General features: G+C 59.9%; 1 non-coding gene across 1 annotated transcript; it reads right to left on the bottom strand.

Annotated features, from left to right (window-relative positions):
• Positions 1-305: 305 nt before the first annotated feature.
• On the bottom strand, positions 306-463 carry LOC128308297 (5.8S ribosomal RNA). The gene has a single exon (XR_008288192.1). It is a non-coding gene; the product is annotated as a 5.8S ribosomal RNA (ribosomal RNA).
• Between the last annotated feature and the right edge of the window lie 7,037 nt (positions 464-7,500).

Genomic DNA, 7,500 nt, shown 5'->3' with positions numbered 1-7,500 from the left:
CAGACGGCGGGTCCCGGCAACAGACGGCAAGCCAGGTGTTCAAGGGCTTCCGGTGCTCCCAGGTTGTCTTATAGCCGAAGTTCGAACCGTGCGACACGACACGCACCCACTGGGCCAACTGTACCGCCTTACCATTTCAGCGCCCAAGGTCCCCCGCGGAAGGGGTCCGAGCACGCCATGATGCACAGTGCGCCAAACGCGTGTGTTCAAGCCTGCGACACACTCCCGGGCGTGCTGCTCGCCCAGGCGTGCCGCTGGTACGCGGGCGTCCTGTAGTTATGGAATAGTGTGTAACAAGAATTGGTAGGCACTCAAGAATGTGTGCATCGGTCGGGTTTAAACGTCCGATGCGCCATATGCGTTCAACGTGTCGGTGTTCATGTGTCCTGCAGTTCACATTCTGACGCGCATTTAGCTGCGGTCTTCATCGATCCATGAGCCGAGTGATCCCCTGCCTAGGGTTTTGGTATGTTCAACTGTCTCCTATGTTTTCGTTATGCGCTAGGTGCATCTCTCACAACTTAAGTTCCCCGGACAGCGTAACCGTGCACCTCTCGGTTCCTTCGAAGCCGTCCAGGGTGGACAAGGATGACCATTGGTCTTCCTTCCCATTGATCGACGCGCGATGTGGGCGGCATCGGCGCGATCTTGCACAACTTTCGTTCTCTTGATTAGGTTCTCTCTCGCTCGAGGCCAGTGTTTAAATATGTTCTAGTGGGTCTTTACCTTCGCCCATGTGTCACACACTTTACGCGTTCGATGGCTGCCATTGGGAGTGTGCGCACAGGTACGAAGGCCACTGGCCTACGGTCGCGCACGCTCAATATCGTAGTATAGACACACCTCTCTCGCGGGTCTAATTGGCGTGCGCGGCCCCCAAAAGGTAACATAGCAGTTTGTTCTGCTGATACCGTGTTTCTCTATCTCTCTAAACAACTCACACAACAACATATATGTATTGATCGGTAATGATCCTTCCGCAGGTTCACCTACGGAAACCTTGTTACGACTTTTACTTCCTCTAAATCATCAAGTTCGGTCAACTTCGGCCATGCCAGCTGCAGCTCACGAAGGAACCGCGGAAGGTGTGCCTCCAGAGACCTCACTAAATAATCCATCGGTAGTAGCGACGGGCGGTGTGTACAAAGGGCAGGGACGTAATCAGCGCTAGCTAATGACTAGCACTTACTAGAAATTCCAGGTTCATGGGGACCGTTGCAGTCCCCAATCCCAACTAAATGAGCATTTGGGTGATTTCCCGTTCCTCTCGGAATGGGGGCGCCAATTGGCGAGAACACGCTGCTGCTCACATTGTAGCACGCGTGCAGCCCAGAACATCTAAGGGCATCACGGACCTGTTATCGCTCATTCTCACCTTGCTAAACACAAGTTGTCCCGCTAAGCAGGGCAAACGTGGCCGACGACCGCCCGTGAAGGGGCCGCCGGCCTTGACGTCAGGTGCGCCCGGAGGTGCACTGCTGACAGCGTTCTAGTTAGCTTGTTTGAGTCGCGTTCGTTATCGGAATTAACCAGACAAATCATTCCACGAACTAAGAACGGCCATGCACCACTACCCTTAAATTTGAGAAAGAGCTCTCAATCTGTCTTACCTCGATAAGTTCGGACCTGGTAAATTTTCCCGTGTTGAGTCAAATTAAGCCGCAAGCTCCACTTCGTTTTTTTTTTTTTTTTAACAAATGCAGGTTTTATTGTTCATAAACATTATGTTCTAACAAACAATAGCATAAACCCACGCTCTTGACGCACGACGTCGCCCGCCAGGGATTTGTCATGCGTCATTACGAACCCTTTCGGATGTCTCTTCCCTATTTCTTTATTAAATTGAATCGTATCTTAACCGCATATTAAAGGCGTACGCTTGCTAAGTCCGCGTGACTCACTCATTCTTTCCCCTCTCGGAGATCTCAAGAAGTCAACCCGACATCTATCGATCTGACCATTCCGCCTCGCTGGCGGCAGCCTCCTCCGCGGGTGTCCATCGTCGGCCTGCAGCCAAAGCACGACGGCGCCTTTCGTTTTCGCGTCTGTTCCGCCGAGACCTTATCAGGTCCGCCTCCGTAGGCGCGGTCCGACGGCGGCGCGTCGTCGAGGGTCCCTCAGCCTGGACCCGAGCTCGCCATGCGCGCTGCATGAATAGACGCCGCTCATGGCGAATTCTAACCGTTTCAGGGGAAGGTGGTCCCCCTCTGCTACGCCTAGGTATGGGAGGAGGAGCTAGGCCCGCTCGCTCCGCCTCTACTGCCGTCCGCAGTATCTCGTCATCTCGGGCGGCCAGTGCTGCTGCGACGTCCGCAGCCAGTCGCACTCGCGCCCGATCCTCCGCTCTGCCGCGAAGCCGTCGGTTGCGGGCAGATCGCTGACGCGCTGCTCGCGACTCGTTCACGCGCCGCGTGATGTCTTCGATGATGACGTCGTCCATCTCCTCACCGAAGAGTGCGGCCACACTTTCGAGGACCACTTCCTCGTCCTCGGCGAAAGCCGCTTCCGTTCGACCATTGGTGAGCGCTTCCTCATCGCGCCACAGCTGTTGAAGCACTGTGGTGATGGTCTTTGCTGCTTTCTGAATGCGGTCCCACCACTCCGCACTCTCCAGCAGCTTCTCTGCGATGTTGTTAAGCTGGACCGACTCGGGTGTCCCCCAGCCCAGCAGCTCACGTCGGATCTCCTCAAACACGGGGCACTCGAACAAGACGTGGGCCACCGACTCGACCGACCCCACGCACCGTGGACACTCCGGAGACGAAGCGAAGCCGCAGACGTGCAGGTACTCCCGGAAGAATCCGTGTCCGGAGAGCACCTGCGAAAGGTGGAAGTCCACCTTCCCGTGCTTTCGTCCCGTCCACCGGTGCAGGTCGGGAATCATCCCGTGCGCCCACGTCAAGTAGCGGCTGGCCGATGGTGTTGCCGCCGCACGGTCCCAGGCGTCCTGCCATTGCAGCATCGTGGCTGCTCGCTCCGCCGCTCGTACCTCCTTCCTGCTGGCGCCAGGCTCGACCAGCAGCCTGCTATGGCACCTTGCGTCCTCGTTGACGACCAGCCAGTACGGCACCAAACCAGCCATCACCACTGACACCTCGTAGGATACCGAGCGGAACGAACTCGATACCCCACGTGCCAGTGGCTTCTGGACCTGGGCCAGTCGTCTTCGGCACCACTGCATGTCTGTCGCCTTAGCCCAGATGGGCGAGGCGTACCGGATCACCGACTCAGCGACTCCTGCCAGCAACCGCCGCTTGGCCACCTGGGGGCCGCTGTGGTTCCTCATCACCGAGGTAACCACCGCCACCGCACGGAGGGCCTTGTCCGCGGCCGCTTCCACGTGCGGTTTCCACGAGAGTTTCTCGTGGAGTTGTACCCCCAGGTAGCGTATCGATCGCTTTGACGTGCAGACCACTTCGCCGACGCGCACAGGAATTTCCAAACGTCCTCGACGCAGACTCGATATCAGAACCACCTCGGTTTTGTGGGGGGCGAGACTAAGGTGACGTGCCTCGAGCCACCCCATCACCGCGTCGATCGCAGCCTCCGCGACCGTCGCCGACTCCTCGGGTGTGCAGCCCTCGGCCAGGATGGCGATGTCATCGGCAAAGCCGACGATGGTGGCCCCTTCAGGGAGCTGGATCCGCAGAACGCCGTCGTACATAACGTTCCACAGAGTCGGGCCAAGGATTGACCCCTGTGGAACGCCTGCCGTCACCCGACGTGACACCGGGCCGTCGTGGGTGTCGTACACCAGCTCCCTGTCGGTGAAATAGTCGCGGAGCAGGAGTTGCAGCTGCGCTGGAACCTCCTTCTCACGCAGGGCCATCGCTATCGCCTGCCAGCTGGCGGTGTTAAAGGCGTTTCTGACGTCCAACGCCACAACCAGCAGACAGCGCTTATCCCGGTTGTTAGTCCGTCCGTAGGACATCGCGCGCTCGCCTGCTTCCACCACCAGCTGGATCGCCTGCAGGGTGCTCCGCTGCTTCCGGAAACCGAACTGGTTCTCGGCCAGCCGAGGTGCCTCCGGATCCTCCAGGTGCTCGTTGAGTCTGTCCAGCGTAGTCCTCTCGAAGACCTTCGCCGGATTGTCGATCAAGCAGATCGGGCGGCAGGACGAGGCTTCGCCCGGCGGCTTACCCGGCTTAGGCAACAGCACCAGCTTCTGCCTTTTCCATTCGCGTGGTATTTCGCCGGTGTCCAAGCAGCGCTGGTAGACACCAGCGAATGGCTCCGGATACTTCCGGATGGCAGCCGTTACCGCAGCGTTCGGTACTCCATCGAGGCCAGGCGCCTTCCGCGGATGCAGCTCGCTCGCTATCGCCTGGAGCTCCGCGCAGCTGATCGGACGGACCGGAGTGTCCCCTTCCGAAGGCGTGACGTCCGGCCACTCGACCGGGGGATGCTCCGGAAACAGCTCCTCGACGATCCGCTGCAACACCGCTGGATCGCGTTCACGCGCCGTCCAGCTGCCCCGAAACCGAAGAAGCACTTGCCGGAACCACTGTCCCGTCTCATCTGCAGCCAGGGCCTGCAGCCACTCATCGAACTGGCGCTGCTTGCTGGCCTTAATTGCCACCCTTAAGGCAGCACGCGCCTCCTGATGTTCCTCTGAAGCCAGTTCGGCGGACGTCTCGTCGAGGGCCAATAACTGTCGCTCCCGAGCCAACCGGCAGCGCTCGGTCAGCTCCTCGACATCCGGAGTCCACCAATATGTGTTGCAGTTCCTCCTCTGCTGCTGCGACTGCCCAATCCTCGCCATGGTAGCGTCGCAGGCCTCCGTAAGCACCATCCCCAGGCTTGCCGCATCGGTCACCCGATCGGCAAAACGGGTCGCCTCAAGTGCCAGCTCGAAAGTACGGGGGCAAAACTGGCGAGTTCGCCAGCGAGTACCCGCCTCCCGTACTTCGACACCTTCCTGCTGATGAATGCCCCGTCCGGGCCGCTGACCTGTACGATGCTGTTGCCCGACCGCAAACCGAATATAGCGGTGGTCGCTATAGGAGTAGCGGTCTAGCGTCCGCCAGGAGCTGATGTCCTCCGCTGCTCCATCCGATCGGCAGAGCGTTGGACTCGCGAAGGCGACGTCCACTCTGCTGGGCCGAGCCACACCGTTCCCCAGGAATGTCGGCTCCGTGCCGCGGTTGAGGACCTCCAATCCTAGGCTGGTAACCGTCTGAAGGAGCGCCTCACCCTTAAGGTTGGCCCGCTCGCTCCCCCAGGCCCCATGCCACGCGTTGAAGTCACCAGCTATCAGCACGCAAGGGTGGCCTCGCGCAAGTACCTCCAGCCGGTCCATCTGCTGCTCGAACTCCGGGAGGCCGATCGATGGCGGAATATAGCAGCAGATGACAACGATGCCCGCCACCTCGGCAGCTACGATGCCCGGATGCTGCACGCTCCTCACCCGCTGTATGGGAAACCGTTGGCCACTGGTGACGATCGCGGCCTTCAGTGCGTCGTCGGATGCCCAGTTCCCATTGTTGGCCGGCACAGCATAGAGCTCCGTGATGAGCATCACGTCTGCTCCCTCCTCCCTCATCCGCTGGAGCGCAAGATCCTGAGCGCTCCTGCTCTTACCGATATTTATCTGGAGCACTTCTATCATCATCGTGTGGCTGCAGCTTTGCACGAAGCTGCGGCAATCGAGTGCGGGCCGCCACACTTCAAACAGCGAGCCTCGCCAGTGCAGCTCGCTGCCTTGTGGCCTTCCGCGCCACACCGGATACACGCTTTGCTGCGGTCCTCTCCCGAGCACTGCCCGGCGAAGTGGCCGCGCTCCAAACATCGGAAGCACCGCTTCTCCTCCAGCGACGCTTTCGGGACCTCCCACACCCAACAGGAGGTGTGTCCTAGGAGCAGGCGCTTCCCAGCCAGATGCTCCGCATCCGACCGGGGCAGACGAACGCGAGCACGCTTCGTGCCGTCTCGCCGCTCCCACATGTCGAAGGTGGCCTCGGAATGCTCCTTGCCGAGAGCCGTCAACACCGCCCGACGCAGCTGGTCCTCGCTCGCCAAGGAGTCGATGTTTGTTATGAGCACCATCGACATCTCCGTACGCACGGACGCCGCACCCTTGTCTCCGATGGCTTGCCGGATACGCTGGCACAGCTCGGCGCTGTCGGCATCACGGCTCAGCGGCAGCCGCAAGGTGTCTTTCGGCGTTCGCTTGCCGACGCCGATCTTCTCCTGCATGCCGTCGAGATGCGAGCTCGTACGAATCGCCCTATACATGTCGAGGTAGCTGACGCCCTCCGCTGGCATCACCTCGATGGTGTCGGGCCGCTTCCGCGACTTCTTCACTGCAGCTGGCATCGTGCGTGGCTGCTGCTTACTCTGCTTTCGCAGCAACTGGCCCTGCAAATGCCACTGTTGTTGTTGTTGCTGGGGCTGCCCAGCCGAACGCTGTCCGCTCTGATGTTGCTGCGGACGTTGCTTCTGTTGCCGCTGCGGCTGCTGCCGTTGCGGGAGCTGCGGCCACTGCTGCTGATGCTGCTGAGCCGGCTGCTGGCGTGCCGACTTACGGCGCACCACCTCGGCCCAGGAGCCGCCTTCCTGGTCCGGAGACGGCACCACCGTAGCCGTCACCGCACCCTCTCGCTGTTGTGCCAGCTGCTGCTGCTGCTGCTGCTGCTGTTGCTGCTGCGACTGCGCAACAACCAGTTGCGTAAGGAGCCCAGAGACCATCTCCCGCTCCTTACGGTTCTCCTCTCGCAGATGGAGCACCTCCTGGCGATGGCACTCCTGCATCGCCGCGAGGTCTTTCCTATATTGCTCAGCTTGCTCCGTCAGCTGAACACGGAGGAGGGATAGCTCGTCCTCCAAACGCTCGATGAGCCTCTCCATCGTGGCTCCTTTCGCAGCCGTGGCCGTGCCAACGCCACTCGTGCGAGCAACACCGCTCGTGGCTGCGGTCTGCCCTTCCGGCACTCTGCTGAGCATCACTACCGGTTTCGAGCCCACCGGTGCTCGGCTATCAGTCGATCCCGACCGTGATCGTAAATTCCGACTGGCGGACATCATCGCCAGAAGGAAGGAAGAGTCCGCGCTTTAAACTGGTTTTACTCCCCCTCAAGGAGGGACGCCAGCAGCGGACTGCCACGAGGATCGACGGCGAGGTTTTTCCGCCCGGGCGAGGTGAGGGAAGATGGTAGAAGAACGGGGGGGTGCGCGATGGACTCGTCCCGCCGAGCCGCTTCTTCTGATACCCCACTTGCCTGGGTGGCGATGAAGTTTTCCTCGGAAAAATCGCGAAAAACCGCTTCCTGGGTGGTTTTTCCGCTCTAGGGGGGTGGGGGTGGGTGGTATGGTGGTGGGGGGGTATTTTCCCGACTCCCCTCTTGAAAACTCGTCGTTTGATACCCCGCACGACGGTATCAGGGCGAAAATTTTCTTCTTCGGAAAAACGCTTTTCCGCCCGTATCTCTCTGGATGTTGCGAAAATCACTTTTCCGGCGATGGAATTAGATGTAGTTTTTCCCGCCGAAACTTTTGTCCGAA

This window comes from Anopheles moucheti (genome assembly GCF_943734755.1).
Source record: "Anopheles moucheti chromosome X unlocalized genomic scaffold, idAnoMoucSN_F20_07 X_unloc_3, whole genome shotgun sequence".
In the NCBI taxonomy this organism is placed as follows: Eukaryota; Metazoa; Arthropoda; class Insecta; order Diptera; family Culicidae; genus Anopheles; species Anopheles moucheti.
This window is presented reverse-complemented; position numbering and strand designations above follow the sequence as displayed.